The sequence below is a fragment of the Ambystoma mexicanum genome, chromosome 6p, assembly GCF_040938575.1.
Source record: "Ambystoma mexicanum isolate Mex_15411 chromosome 6p, UKY_AmexF1_1, whole genome shotgun sequence".
Taxonomy (NCBI): domain Eukaryota; kingdom Metazoa; phylum Chordata; class Amphibia; order Caudata; family Ambystomatidae; genus Ambystoma; species Ambystoma mexicanum.
The window spans coordinates 883,265,856-883,281,938 of record NC_090935.1 but is presented as its reverse complement, the minus strand read 5'-3'; positions in this window follow the sequence as shown (position 1 = coordinate 883,281,938).

Sequence of the window (16,083 nt, the reverse complement as noted above, 5' to 3'; positions counted from 1 at the left end):
GTGGGAGCCTGGTGGAGGGTGCCCCACAGTGCTGGGGGGTGGGGTGGGTGGGAGACATGAGTGGGGGCCTGGTGGAGGCTGCCCCTGCACTGCTGGGGGGTGGGGGTGGTGGTAGACATGGGTGGGAGCCTGGTGGAGGCTGCCCCTGCACTGCTGGGGGGTGGGGGTGGTAGTAGACATGGGTGGGAGCCTGGTGGAGGGTGCCCCACAGTGCTGGGGGGTGGGGTGGGTGGGAGACATGAGTGGGGGCCTGGTGGAGGCTGCCCCTGCACTGCTGGGGGGTGGGGGTGGTGGTAGACATGGGTGGGAGCCTGGTGGAGGGTGCCCCACACTGCTGGGGGGGTGTGGGGGGTGGGAGACATGAGTGGGGGCCTGGTGGAGGCTGCCCCTGCACTGCTGGGGGGGGGGGTGGTGATAGACATGGGTGGGAGCCTGGTGGAGGCTGCCCCTGCACTGCTGGGGGTGGGGGTGGGTGGGAGACATGAGTGGGGGCCTGGTGGAGGCTGCCCCTGCACTGCTGGGGGTGGGGGTGGGTGGGAGACATGAGTGGGGGCCTGGTGGAGGCTGCCCCTGCACTGCTGGGGGTGGGAGTGATAGGGGACATGAGTGGGGGCCTGGTGGAGGGTGCCCCTCAGTTCTGGGGGGGTGGGGGGTGGGAGACATGAGTGGGGGCCTGGTGGAGGCTGCCCCTGCACTGCTGGGGGTGGGGGTGGGTGGGAGACATGAGTGGGGGCCTGGTGGAGGCTGCCCCTGCACTGCTGGGGGTGGGGGTGATAGGGGACATGAGTGGGGGCCTGGTGGAGGGTGCCCCTCAGTTCTGGGGGGGTGGGGGGTGGGAGACATGAGTGGGGGCCTGGTGGAGGCTGCCCCTGCACTGCTGGGGGGTGGGGGTGGTGGTAGACATGGGTGGGGGCCTGGTGGGGGCTGCCCATGGTGGCTGGGGGGTGGGGGTGGTGGGAGACCTGAGTGGGGGCCTGGTGGAGGCTGCCCCTGCACTGCAGGGGGGTGGGGGTGGTGGTAGACATGGGTGGGAGCCTGGTGGGGGCTGCCCATGGTGGCTGGGGGGTGGGGGTGGTGGGAGACATGAGTGGGGGCCTGGTGGAGGCTGCTCCTGGTGGCTGGGGGGTGGGGGTGGTGGGAGACATTAGTGGGGGCCTGGTGGAGGCTGCCGCTGCACTGCTGTGGGGTGGGGGGGATAGGGGACATGAGTGGGGGCCTGGTGGAGGCTGCCCCTGGTGGCTGGGGGGTGGGGGTGGTGGGAGACATGAGTGGGGGCCTGGTGGAGGCTGCACCTGGTGGCTGGGGGGTGGGGGTGTTGGGAGACATGAGTGGGGGCCTGGTGGAGGCTGCCCCTGCACTGCTGTGGGGTGGGGGTGATAGGGGACATGAGTGGGGGCCTGGTGGAGGCTGCCACTGGTGGCTGGGGGGTGGGGGTGGTGGGAGACATGAGTGGGGGCCTGGTGGAGGCTGCCCCTGCACTGCTGGGGGGTGGGGGTGGTGGTAGACATGGGTGGGAGCCTGGTGGAGGCTGCCCCTGCACTGCTGGGGGGTGGGGGTGGTTGGGAGACATGGGTGGAAGCCTGGTGGAGGCTGCCCCTGCACTGCTGGGGGGTGGGGGTGGTGGTAGACATGGGTGGGAGCCTGGTGGAGGCTGCCCCTGCACTGCTGGGGGTTGGGGGGGTGGTAGACATGGGTGGGAGCCTGGTGGAGGGTGCCCCACAGTGCTGGGGGGTGGGGTGGGTGGGAGACATGAGTGGGGGCCTGGTGGAGGCTGCCCCTGCACTGCTGGGGGGTGGGGGTGGTGGTAGACATGGGTGGGAGCCTGGTGGAGGGTGCCCCACAGTGCTGGAGGGTGGGGTGGGTGGGAGACATGAGTGGGGGCCTGGTGGAGGCTGTCCCTGCACTGCTGGGGGGTGGGGGTGGGTGGGAGACATGTGTGGGGGCCTGGTGGAGGCTGCCCCTGCACTGCTGGGGGGTGGGGGTGATAGGGGACATGAGTGGAGGCCTGGTGGAGGGTGCCCCTCAGTGCTGGAGGAGTGGGGGGTGGGAGACATGAGTGGGGGCCTGGTGGAGGCTGCCCCTGCACTGCTGGGGGGTGGGGGTGGTGGTAGACATGGGTGGGAGCCTGGTGGGGGCTGCCCATGGTGGCTGGGGGGTGGGGGTGGTGGGAGACATGAGTGGGGGCCTGGTGGAGGCTGCCCCTGCACTGCTGGGGGGTGGGGGTGGTGATAGACATGGGTGGGAGCCTGGTGGGGGCTGCCCATGGTGGCTGGGGTGTGGGGGTGGTGGGAGACATGAGTGGGGGCCTGGTGGAGGCTGCCCCTGCACTGCTGGGGGGTGGGGGTGGGTGGGAGACATGAGTGGGGGCCTGGTGGAGGCTGCCCCTGCACTGCTGGGGGTGGGGGTGATAGGGGACATGAGTGGGGGCCTGGTGGAGGGTGCCCCTCAGTTCTGGGGGGTGGGGGGTGGGAGACATGAGTGGGGGCCTGGTGGAGGCTGCCCCTGCACTGCTGGGGGTGGGGTGGTGGTAGACATGGGTGGGGGCCTGGTGGGGGCTGCCCATGGTGGCTGGGGGGTGGGGGTGGTGGGAGACCTGAGTGGGGGCCTGGTGGAGGCTGCCCCTGCACTGCAGGGGGGTGGGGGTGTGGTAGACATGGGTGGGAGCCTGGTGGGGGCTGCCCATGGTGGCTGGGGGGTGGGGGTGGTGGGAGACATGAGTGGGGGCCTGGTGGAGGCTGCCCCTGGTGGCTGGGGGGTGGGGGTGGTGGGAGACATTAGTGGGGGCCTGGTGGAGGCTGCCGCTGCACTGCTGTGGGGTGGGGGGGATAGGGGACATGAGTGGGGGCCTGGTGGAGGCTGCCCCTGGTGGCTGGGGGGTGGGGGTGGTGGGAGACATGAGTGGGGGCCTGGTGGAGGCTGCACCTGGTGGCTGGGGGTGGGGGTGTTGGGAGACATGAGTGGGGGCCTGGTGGAGGCTGCCCCTGCACTGCTGTGGGGTGGGGGTGATAGGGGACATGAGTGGGGGCCTGGTGGAGGCTGCCCCTGGTGGCTGGGGGGTGGGGGTGGTGGGAGACATGAGTGGGGGCCTGGTGGAGGCTGCCCCTGCACTGCTGGGGGGTGGGGGTGGTGGTAGACATGGGTGGGAGCCTGGTGGAGGCTGCCCCTGCACTGCTGGGGGGTGGGGGTGGTTGGGAGACATGGGTGGAAGCCTGGTGGAGGCTGCCCCTGCACTGCTGGGGGGGTGGGGGTGGTGGTAGACATGGGTGGGAGCCTGGTGGAGGCTGCCCCTGCACTGCTGGGGGTTGGGGGTGGTGGTAGACATGGGTGGGAGCCTGGTGGAGGGTGCCCCACAGTGCTGGGGGGTGGGGTGGGTGGGAGACATGAGTGGGAGCCTGGTGGAGGCTGCCCCTGCACTGCTGGGGGGTGGGGGTGGTGGTAGACATGGGTGGGAGCCTGGTGGAGGGTGCCCCACAGTGCTGGAGGGTGGGGTGGGTGGGAGACATGAGTGGGGGCCTGGTGGAGGCTGTCCCTGCACTGCTGGGGGGTGGGGGTGGGTGGGAGACATGTGTGGGGGCCTGGTGGAGGCTGCCCCTGCACTGCTTGGGGGTGGGGGTGATAGGGGACATGAGTGGAGGCCTGGTGGAGGGTGCCCCTCAGTGCTGGGGGAGTGGGGGGTGGGAGACATGAGTGGGGGCCTGGTGGAGGCTGCCCCTGCACTGCTGGGGGGTGGGGGTGGTGGTAGACATGGGTGGGAGCCTGGTGGGGGCTGCCCATGGTGGCTGGGGGGTGGGGGTGGTGGGAGACATGAGTGGGGGCCTGGTGGAGGCTGCCCCTGCACTGCTGTGGGGTGGGGGTGATAGGGGACATGAGTGGGTGCCTGGTGGAGGCTGCCCCTGGTGGCTGGGGGGTTGGGGTGGTGGGAGACATGAGTGGGGGCCTGGTGGAGGCTGCCCCTGTACTGCTGGGGGGTGGGGGTGGTGGGAGACATGAGTGGGGGCCTGGTGGAGGCTGCCCCTGTACTGCTGGGGGGTGGGGTGGTGGTAGACATGGGTGGGAGCCTGGTGGAGGCTGCCCCTGCACTGCTGGGGGGTGGGGGTGGTGGTAGACATGGGTGGGAGCCTGGTGGAGGGTGCCCCACAGTGCTGGGAGGTGGGGTGGGTGGGAGACATGAGTGGGGGCCTGGTGGAGGCTGCCCCTGCAGTAGTGGGGGTGGGGTGATAGGGGACATGAGTGGGGGCCTGGTGGAGGGTGCCCCACACTGCTGGGGGGTCGGGGGTGGGAGACATGAGCAGGTGTGCAGGGTAGTCCCCTGTTTTGTGGGCTGCCTGCAGGGGCCGTGGAGGGTGTACAGGGAATACCTGTGAGGACCCACCCAGCCTAATCGCGTGTTTAACTTCCCGTGCACCCCTGTAATACACGTACCCAGCCAAATCGCGTGTGATAATTCCCGCGCACCCCTGTAATACACGTACCCAGCCAAATCGCGTGTGATGATTCCCGCGTACCACTGTAATACACGTACCCTGGCTAAACGCGTGTAAAACTTCACGCGTACCCCTGTAATACATGTACCCTGGCTAATCGCGGTTAAAACTTCACGCGTACCCCTGTAATACACATACCCAGCCAAATCGCGTGTGATAATTCCCGCACACCTCTGTAATACACGTACCCAGCAAAATCGTGTGTGATAATTTCCGCGCACCCCTGTAATACACGTACCCAACCAAATCGCGTGTGATAATTCCCGCGCACCCCTGTAATACACGTACCCAGCCAAATCGCGTGTGATAATTCCCGCGTACCCCTGTAATACATGTACCCTGGCTAATCGCGTGTAAAACTTCACGCGTACCCCTGTAATACACGTACCCAGCCAAATCGCGTGTGATAATTCCCGCGTACCCCTGTAATACACATACCCTGGCTAATCGCGTGTAAAACTTCACACGTACCCCTGTAATACACGTACCCTGGCTAATCGCGTGTAAAACTTCCCGCGTACCCCTGATATAAACGTTACCCGCTTTGCGTTTCTTGTTTGGCAGCCCTGTAAACTGGTCCAGGGTTAGCGCAGCCCTTTGCGATGATTTAGCGATTTTGATGGCTTTTCCTTGCGCGAGGGCGTTCTTGGGGGCGTTACTGGCGCTGCTGCAGGGTCGCTGCGATACTCTGCGCCACGGCTGGTTTGGGAGCCTAAAATCCATGAATACGCTGTGTGCGGAAATCGGTTTTGGCGCACGCGCCTGGCGCAGACAATCGCACGCGGATACTCTGCGCCAGCCGCTTGCGACACTTTTCTGCGAAATTCTATGAATTACCCTGTAAATGTCTTTGATCCATATTTACAGTACAAGTTTTTATTGTCTATTTTTATAACTATTAAGCTGGCCCCAAAAAGGACCATTTTGGGGGATAAGGGAAGAAGAGATAGGAACTTGGAAGAGAAAAACACTAGGATTGATATATTCAACAAAGGGTAAAAAAAGAAAATGTTTTTTCGAATTGTATATTTTGCAAATTTTTGTGTGTTTGATTTTCTAAACAATGGGGTGAAAAAAATGGACACTTAAAAATGTACTTAACATTGACAATTGGCTGTATGGTCTAAAAGAGCCTTGCCCTAAGCGTGTAGGGTGCCACCTCCCACCTCGATCAAGCTGTGACAGGTTTTGCACATCACAATAAAATTAGAAAGATGGGGTGCAGGTACGATGAACTGAAGTTGGGTGTTAGTTGGTGGAAAATAGCTGTTAATCGAATTGGAAGTCTGTGGCACAGATGATAAATATTGCTGTGCTGATCTTGCACCATGTACTTTGACCTTATGTTTCACATGAGCCTTCCTATAGGATTCATCTACTTCATCCCAATGAACACAGACAAGATGTTGAATTCATGTGGAGGTCCCAAGCTCTGCAATGGCTTGTGTGAAGGTCCCCTCCGCAAAACCTTATTGCAGAAATTTCACATGAGCTCCTCAATCTCCTTTTTGCTGTGTTGGTCCTTTATGCAGAAATATTGACAACCATGAGCTATGTTTTTTTGTGCACATTGCTTCTTCCGTGGTGGTAAAGCTAAAGCCACCCACACCACCTCATCATCACTGCAGTTCATAATCATTTTGAAATGTAGGACCGTAGAGGAAAAACAAAAACTGTAACACAGAAAGGACTCTGCCACTTAATATCAAAAACGTTTAAATAAATTATAAAAGAAGTTAAAATAACAAAAACGGACAAACTACAAAGCACAAGACAAAGGACAAAGATATAGGAAGAAGAAAGGTAAAAAAGGAATGAATAAATAAATACTTTTTAAAGTTCCAGAAGGCTCACAATGAGGTTCACACACCAAGAGACAAAAACGCAATAACAGAAAACAGGAAAAATGTGCTTGGGAGAGGGCTATAACCGCGGTTATGCAATATAGCTAACTGGAATGTGTTTTCTGCACGCACTGGTATGCCCAAGCACAATGATGTGTTTGTCCCTCAATTATTGACCGATCGCATTGCCCAATGAGGAGTTGCGGCTGCACTTGGCAGTAGCCACGTCAATAGAAGGCCCAATCAATTTGTAAGCTGCGTTGATGTGGCTACGCGGCTTTGCATCTGTTTTTAACAGGCAATCGGATCATGGGCTCCGGTACTCTTCTAGCCACAAAAACAAACTAGCCAATGACACACTGCAGTGCATTGACGCGACTACACCCATGCCGTTTCTGGGCATGCAGAGCTCCTTCAATGTGGCATCTTCACAACTGATGCGCCAGCCAATCATATCATGCGCTGCAGCTCCATGCCTACATGTGACTCCTATCCATGTCAACGAACGGTCCAATCACACAATGTGATGTATTGATGTGGCTACGCCCATGCCGTTTGATGAAATCTCTGGGTGCAAAATTAGCCAATAGGACGTTGACCTCTTTCAACGTGGCTGCCCATCTTTGTGTCTGATGCGCCAGACAAGCATATCACTTTCTGCAGCACTGCACCTCACGTGGCTCCTAGCCGTGTCAATGAACGGTCCTATCACAGGTTGTAACGTATTGACATGGCTACGCCCATGCCGCTTGATGAAATCCTTGAATGCAAAATGAGCCAATAGGATGTCGACCTCCTTCAATGCGGCTATGCATCTTCATGCCTGGTATGTCAGCCAATCATATCATGTGCTGCGGCTCTGTGCCTACACGTGACTCCTATCTGCATCAACAAACGGCCCAAATCACACATCGAGATAATAATCACCCCACCCACAAAAAATAATTATATATTGATCATTGCTATCAGTGCTTTTTAGTGAAAGGTTATCCACGTAACTGCAAGAACCTTTGGCACTTCTACACTTTAACCCTTTATTTCTTCTTCCTTTTTACCCAATTTTCACCTAATACTCTTTCCCCTTGTCTTGTGATTTGTTCAGTTGGTCATTTGAAAAACAAAGGTAACATCGGCTGCATGATTCGTTCGAGCTTGTCTGAGGTTAGTGATTTTGGTACCATTTTTATTTATTTATATGTGCTTTACGTACGTCTCATTCACGTTGGATCACAATTAAAATGCCTTTAAAAACACTAAATTAAGGCTATTTGTGATTCCAAGCAGACAAAGGTTATCAAGCGAACTTCTGTTTGAAAAACAACTAAAAGTGCCCATCTACGCCACTCTTAATATAAGGTTAGTGTTTCACACTCTAGATAGAAACCCACACAATAGTCTAAATGAGGTTTCCACCCATGACATAGTCTTACATATCTTTATCATAGTGTGATTGTTTCAAGGAAAGGGGCTGTACCATTTTTTTCACATATGTAAGAAGAACCATCCTGAAGAAAGCCCACCACTCACCTGGAAATAATGTTTGGATCAATGTATTAGGACACAAGGGCTGAAACACGTGTAGACAACATGACAGCTTGAACGCAAACTCTCGATCCTTTCTCTTTTTTCTCCATCCAGGTGTCTCAGTAAAAATGCAGACATATGTTGTTTATTCTGTACTTTTTTATTAAATGAAGAATCCAAGGGTTGCATTGTAGTGAGAAAAGGGAATATGTTGAAAAGTAACTAAACCACACTGCTACTAACCCCACGACATGAATGGGTTTTTAAATATATTTATATATGTAATGTTAAAGTATTGTTGAATGATAATTGTTGTCAATTTTGGGTCATATGGAAAATATAGAATTTTGATATGTATTATTGTAGGTTTTATGAATAAATGTATCCTTTCTGGATTAACAACCCTTGGTTTTTGGTTGGACAACAAAAATGGTACAATTGACTATAGCATTAGAATAGATTGTGTTGAAAAATAGAAGTGTGGATGAGGGAGGGGTAACCAGTCTTTTTGCTTATAAAGTCTCACACGTGTCTTCCCCATTAGCGACTGGTCCCCCATTAACAAAAAATGTGGGAAATACCCATTGTTAATACATAAACTTCAACCAATACTGCCACCACACAGGCTACTCCTGTGAGACATAAGATCACACCCTCTACCTTGCAGGCCATAAAAGAGGCTGTTGATCCATATATTGCCAAGACAACAGTACTCTATATATATTGCAAGACACCACTTTTCAGGGGGGAACAGTTTCGAAGTGCTTTCGAGGCTGCAATCTAGGAGCATGAGAAACACTGTCCCTTACCTTAGATTTAAGGCACACACAACATCTCCCCCTTCCCACATGCCTCTCTGTATTTTTAACTGCTGGCCCTTCCCTCATTTCCCTCCCCCACCTTAGTTCCTAGCCTGTCATGAAAAAAAAATGAAAAACCCTAAAACACCCCAAAAAAGGTTCTTTTAGGAAGCGCTTTTCACAGTTAAAAAATAGAACTAAAACAAATAATCTTATATACTCCATCTACTTTACATTTCTCACTAAAGTAGTTGGACTCAATGAGATTCTCCACATTTCCATTAGCAATTTGTATTATGCAAATGGGATAATAAAAAATTGTATACTAACAAAAAAATAAAAGGACAGAAACAATATTCTGTCTTAAATACTCTTCTGTAGCATACAATAAGGACCATAATCCATGGACCTTCATAACTGTCCAGGGTCTCTGCAGCTACCTTTCCAGCAAACATGCATCATAAAAAGACCCGAATTGCACGTGCACAACATCACACAATACAGCCCTAGTACCCTATTACAACATATTACCTTCAACATATTAAACTTCCACACACCAACTGCCACTTAACAATATTCTACACATCTTTTCACTCTGCATTTACCTTACTTAAACAAAATAAATTGTACCGTGTGCTCCCATAAATACACATATGCATTGTACAGTGAGAAAAGTGCATAAATAGAATACCAATAGTCTAGTGCTCATGAAAGCCCAAAAGTGAAGTTCCACGAAATACCAAGGTAAAAGCTAACTGGCTAACTGCTGGAGCAAACAACTCCTAAGGGTGGAGTTCATCTTAACCGTAAGGTCCATTTGACACACTTATTTCTGGATTTCTGTCAATTTAATAGGTTTTTATGAGTGAAAGTGTTTCATGCTGTTAGATCATTGTATACAAGTTATTTTATTTTTTTATTTTTTTTTTTTATTTAAAAGTTGTTTTAATCAAGTATATCTTGATTTTTCAACATACAAAATTAACATAACATATTTAAAATTAAAGGAGAACATATTATGAAAAATAAAATTGATATTAACAAGAATTACGTCCATATGCAGATTTACATAGTCAATAACAACAAACTAATTAGATACAGATTTATACCTAATCACTTTAAACAAAATAAGAGCATTCAAAAAACAAGTAATAAGATAAATCCTGTATCTAAAACCTGATTAGTGAACTTCCTTCAGTGCGACTTTGCACACTAACTTTGCCTTTAAGTCCCAAACTATACAAAAAACTCAATATTGCATATCTAACAACTTTCAATTGACTATTAAATAGGAGAGACCAGCAACGTGTTTGAGACATGGTCATGTACCCAGTAAATAAATGTTCAAAATGCACAATTCTTTTTGCTTGCAAACTTTGGCATTCAACACATAAGTGTTGCATTGTTTCAATGGCTAATTGACAAAACCGACACAAAGCATCGACTTTTCTGATAATTCTGCGATGGCACAGAATTTCTTTCATGGGCCAGATATTTAATCGAAATCTTAAATAATCATCCCGCTGTCGGGAATGTGGGAACATCATTAGGTAACTTTCTGTTTCCCCATAGCGCTTTAAGGCAAATGGGTTTTTCTTAAACTTTTTGTATAGGAGACATGCAGATCTTGTTTTTATCCAGTCATCCTCCCATATCCGTTTTTTGCCTTAGTGGGATTGCCTAGCAATAGTGCCATTGAAAATCCAATATTAATAATGATTTTTTCTGCTTGATTTCTCCAAGACACTGCAAATGGATCATCAGATCTTAAAAGGTAAATAGCAATCATTCCTAACAACCCCGGATGATTAACACTCAATATGCATTTGCGATACAACAAGCATAGCCTCCACTTATAGATGGCATATAAAGACAGGAGTCCTAGCTCGTGTCGCAGGATGCAAATGGGTTCTGACAATGGGAGGTTGAGAGCACGCTTCCAATAGCATCCTTCCACAATGGCCCAGTATTGATATGATTTTCCCAAGACAGCCTCTGAACCATAAAGAATTATCGGAATAAATTTTTGTCTATAATAAACCAATAATGGTACTATTGGAAACTTACAATATTTACTCCTTATTAGTCTGCTTTGTGATATAGCCGTCGTTAGACGCTGTTTTAGATGTTGATGATTCGCATTCTTATCTGGTGAGTTACTTATGAAGACCCCCAAATAGATGTAAGAGGAAACTGAAGACAGGTTGACATTTTGTAAAGGCCATTTGTAGGTGGCTTTCCTTTGCATGCTTTTGCCAAACTGCATAACCTTTGTTTTACTTAAATTAAAGGAAATACAGTTCTTTTTAGTGTAGGTATCCAACGCACACAAAAGTGCCCGTAATCCTTTGGGAGTCTTTGAGAATAACACCATGTCATCAGCATAGAGTAGGTATGTAACATTAACCCCATTAATTTTGGGTGGATCTGCCACAGTTTTACTGAGGTCTACACCAATGTCTGAGATAAAAAAAGTAAATAAAGCAGAAGCTAGCAAACAACCTTGTTTCAACCCACATGCAGTCTTAATTGGGTCAGACAATAGTCCCTCACTAGAAAGTTTAATTTGTATCGAGGTATCTGTATGTAAGTCAATTATCCACTTGACAATTGACCAGGGACATTTTTTATCCATAAGTTTTTTAAAAAGAAGTTCACGAGGAACAGCGTCAAACGCCATTTTAAAATCTATAAAAGCTGTATAGAGTGGCTGGTGTTGGTGGGAAGCCTTCTGAATAATACTTGTAAGGGTAATAACATTTATAGTCGTCCCATTTCCAGGCAAAAATCCTGTTTGGAAGATGTCTCGATAGTTATTTTCTTCCAACCAAATGTTAAATCTATTCAGGATTAGTCGGGCGAAAATTTTCCCAGGACAATCCAAGAGTGCTATGGGGCGGTAAGCAGCTGGGTCATCGCGCTCCCCTTTCTTAAATATGGGCAGAATGATGGACTTCTGCCAAGATTTAGGAATGGCCCCTGTCGAGATGACTTTGCTAAAGATCTGAAGGAGGATCATTGCCCATTCTTGTGGGTGATCTTTAAGTGTGCTATTATGGAGACCATCCGGGCCTATTGCCCTCGAGCGACTCAAGTTTTTAATACATATCAGTATATCATTGACGGTGATGGTAAAGAAATGGGACCAGCCTAGGGAGTATGTCTTTGGAATCAAGTTCGAGAAGGACGATGCATAAAGCTTTTCACAGTAAGTTTTCCAGATTGCATTTGGAATAGCATTTATTTGAACAGCATCCTGTGTTCTATGCGTGGCCTCATTTAGGCAAGCCCATATACCACTGGTGGATTTCTTAATAATCTGGGACATCATGGTTTCCCCATTTTGCTGATAGCGCACAGCTCTCTGACCCTTTAGCCATGTTCTATAGGATGCTTTTAATTTTGTTTTAAAAAGCAAACGATGGGTTATAGGGACAAATTTTAAATTACGTAGGTCTCTTCGCAATTCAGCTTTCTTAGACTGTACTATTGGGTCAAAGGGATGACAATGTTTATGACGAACACTCAGGTCTGGCAGTTTTACCTGCTTAAACAAATGCATTACTGTAACATAGCAGTCCGTTGACCCAGAAGACACAAGCAGGGCCTCATGAAACTGTTTTAGTCGATTTCTATTCCATCTCACTCGCGTACCGCTGTTATTTACAAAATTTGGATAGGGATGGGTCTCAACCATAGGCGAAATTACAGATGATGACCTTGAATATCGCATAGTTAGCTTATTATGATCACTATGGTCGGTTGCAACCACTTGCATAGATTGTACATAGTTTAAAAATGTCTTATGGACAAAAACATAGTCAAGTATTGCCCGTTGTGACCCTCTACTCCATGTATACTCAGCAGGGATATCCCCTACGATGGCACCATTCAGCATTACAAATCCTCTCTCGTGCATCATATTTGTCCATGTTAATTCATCATCAGTATGTTCAGTATAAGTTTGTGATAACAAATGGAGATTTAAATCCCCTACTATGATGGTTTGACAAATGTTACCTTCAAAAGTCAGGCGATCGAGAATCGAATTTAGTGACCCAAAAAAAGATTCTGCGGTCATATTACCTCTGCTCCAATAAATGTTGACAATAACCAAAAGCTCACCACCTCTCTGGAGTCTAACAATTTGAAAATATGAGGATGGAGAGACTAATTTTTCACTTACAAAACCTGTAGCTTTCTTGACTGCAAGCAATAGACCACCACTGGGTCGACCTCTATGATGTTGAATGGCCGGAGTTATAATTACATCATAGGACGTCCAGATGGGGCAGTCAACAAGCCAGGTTTCCTGTAAGGCTACCAGATCATAAGTTGCCAAATCTCTACTAGCGAGGTCAAATAAATGCTTATGGCCTCTCGTATTCCACGAGAGTAGGCTACCTGTACCGGCATTATATTATGATCTAGCAAAGTAGTCCTGGGATGCCACCATTCGTGGAGCAGAGTTTACAATCTGATTCGATTCTCTATTCTTGATAGACTGATATGTCCTGATTTGAGCTTTGTCCATCACATTATTTGTTATAAAAGGGTCTTGAAACAAATTAAAACCCAATTCATATAGGACTGTTTTAGATTGCCACAATATATTCATTACAATTGTCGATTGAAGATGGATTCTTGCTTCAGAAGGGTCATTTGTATTAATAAATTCAACCAAGGTTATATCTGTTGATGATATATCAGACAGGGACGGGATTTCACTGCATATGTTCAAAATGCTAGCCCGATTTAATACATATTTGGGATAAGGGTCTTCGCGACATCTAATCACTAGGCAATTAGACTTGGACTTGACTTGTGGTTTATTACCATCCTTGAAATTCATGTTGTGGGCTTGAGCATTTGTCTGGAGACAAAGGCTTGATGGCATATCATTTCCTTGCGCTATTCGATTGCCCAACTGCGCCGGACCCTTTAATAACTGGCTCACGTCAGGATAACGCAATGATTGCGTACCTCCAGCCCCTTGGCAACTTTGGCTGGCTTCGCCGATATAAGCTGCAATCGAAGATTTTATGATATCTCGAATGTCCTGGGTCTGAATGGCAGCTTCAGGCCACGACATCTGTTCATGTATTTGCGAGATGCCATGTTTTTGGGGCAAGGAAACACCCGAGACATCTACTGATTGACGGGGCAGGGCTGAAAGCTCGGTTCGGCCAGAAGAGTCAACTTGCAATGGAAGAAAGGGGCCTAATTTTGTATTCACACCATTTTGTAGGTGGGTTTGACTAATTATTGCTGTTTTTGGATTTTCCACTAAAGCAGAGGTCTTCTCCACATTAAAACCCTTAGTTACCATGGAACTTACACTGTTCAAAGGTTCGGTAGAAGCCCCGGGTATGTCTGACATGTATGATTTGATGGATGTTCTAATTTCCTCTCTGAGTACCGCTAAATTCACTTGACTCAGAAGCCCATCACTCCCACCCGTGGGTGGCCTGGTCTGTATGTCAACTTGTCCCACATTACATGGTCCTACACCATCGAAGTTATTATCACTGGGGTCAGTATTATTTAATGTTTTTGGAGAATTAGTGCACCGTGCCGAGTATACAAGTTATTAATAATCCCTCTTTTAACATATATAAAACAACTACAAACATCCAATAACATACATATTTTTTGCAACTCATACTTATGTGTGTCATTATCAACACTGCATGCTAGGAATAAAAATCAGCATTTATTTGCCCACGACATGATGCTTGACCATAACCCCAGACTCACCTATTCACCCCTATTATTACCCTGCATCCTACCTCATTCTCCACTGTACCCTAATAATATTACCAATGGCCAGTGCTCATGACCAGTCTCCAAAATCCATGGGGCATAGGGTTCACCCATGCCACATTCATCAATAAGCAAATTACATTACACATTTTTCCTTGCTGAATGCTAGATAGACCCATTGTCCAGGCAAGAAACTTACATCACTGTGTTGTGTACTGACATGTCAAAATGTACGTACATGAAAAAAAAGGTCATATAACTTAACCATATCTTTGGACGAACATTCAAGGTTGGTCTATACTCTTTCTGCTAACTTTTGTACAGATTCATCAAACAGCAACAAACTTATGAGCCATCTAAAAATGTTCAGACCCTGCCTAATGTTGCTCCCTCTTCAGAAACTCCGCCCAAACTTTACAACAACATTCAAATCTAAGTCTAAAATTATTTTGCAAACATTTGTGCACATTTCTCAAGCAGCACCATATTTATAAGCCTCTCAAATATTATTAGACCCCCCCTCTAATTTTTCCCCCTTGACAAAAGAGCACCAAATGTTACACACCCATTCAGGATTGGGTCTAAAATAATATTGCAAAATTTCATTACATTTCATTGAGTTATAAGCCATCCAAACACTCCTTTTCACCGAACCTATTATGCAGAAATATGCATGGATGTCCTGGGACATTGAGTATATTTACGGACATCAAAGAAAGAAAAAGCCCCCAATTCTTGGCTTTTCATGTTCATATCTGTTGTGCACTCACCATTGCCCTCGGTCCGGACTCAGGCTCCTCTTCGGTGCTTACCTCTGCTCTGGGTCCGGGGCCATCCTGCCTCCTCCCTGCTTCAAATGCAGGGGTTGATGTGGTGCCGTGGGTTCCCCACTCTGCTTTCCCGATGTCTTGGGCTTCCCTGCCACGTTTCTGGGGCTGCTCCTGCATGTTTCACCGTGTGGTGTGATTGGAGGTTGCCATTGCGCCTCCGAGATGCTCGGCTGCAAAGACGCCATTCTCCCGCTCACGTGACCTGCACCATCATGTGACTACGTAACAAGGAAGCAACCTATAAAGGACCCAGCCAACCTTTCGTTATTGCTTCTTAGCCTTCCTGTGAATGGCGTTCTGTTGTGTCCTCCATGTGATTCCTGTTTTTGGTGTATTTTGACCTTGGCTTCATTTTCCTTGATTTGCATTTTGGATTTTTCCCTGGATTTTTCTGGCTTGTGTTTTTCTAGTGGTTTTTTACCCTTGGTTTGCTCTCTTGTATTGTTACTGGATTTCACTTGTGTTCTGGTGACCTGGACTCTCTTCTAGATATTTAGGGAACTTTACATAGAACATACCAATGGAACATTGACTTTAAACATTTTTCTTTTCCACTGTGGGACTTACTAGTCACATAACTGTTGTCATCAACTGCACCCTTTTACCCTCAGGAAAGATTTTTATCAGTCCTGGGGTTTTCCTTTCCATCCTTCGATCTACTGCTGGTGCTCTCACTAGGTAGGTTGTAAGCTTAGTTTCAATACCAAATAGTACTTTGCAGATTGCTGGTGTTTTAACCTGGGCTTTTCCTTCTTAGCTACCTGGGATCCGGTGCTGCAGTTCCAGTCCACCTGTGGCCCCAATAACTGGTAAGGGAGTTATTTTACCTTCTCTGACT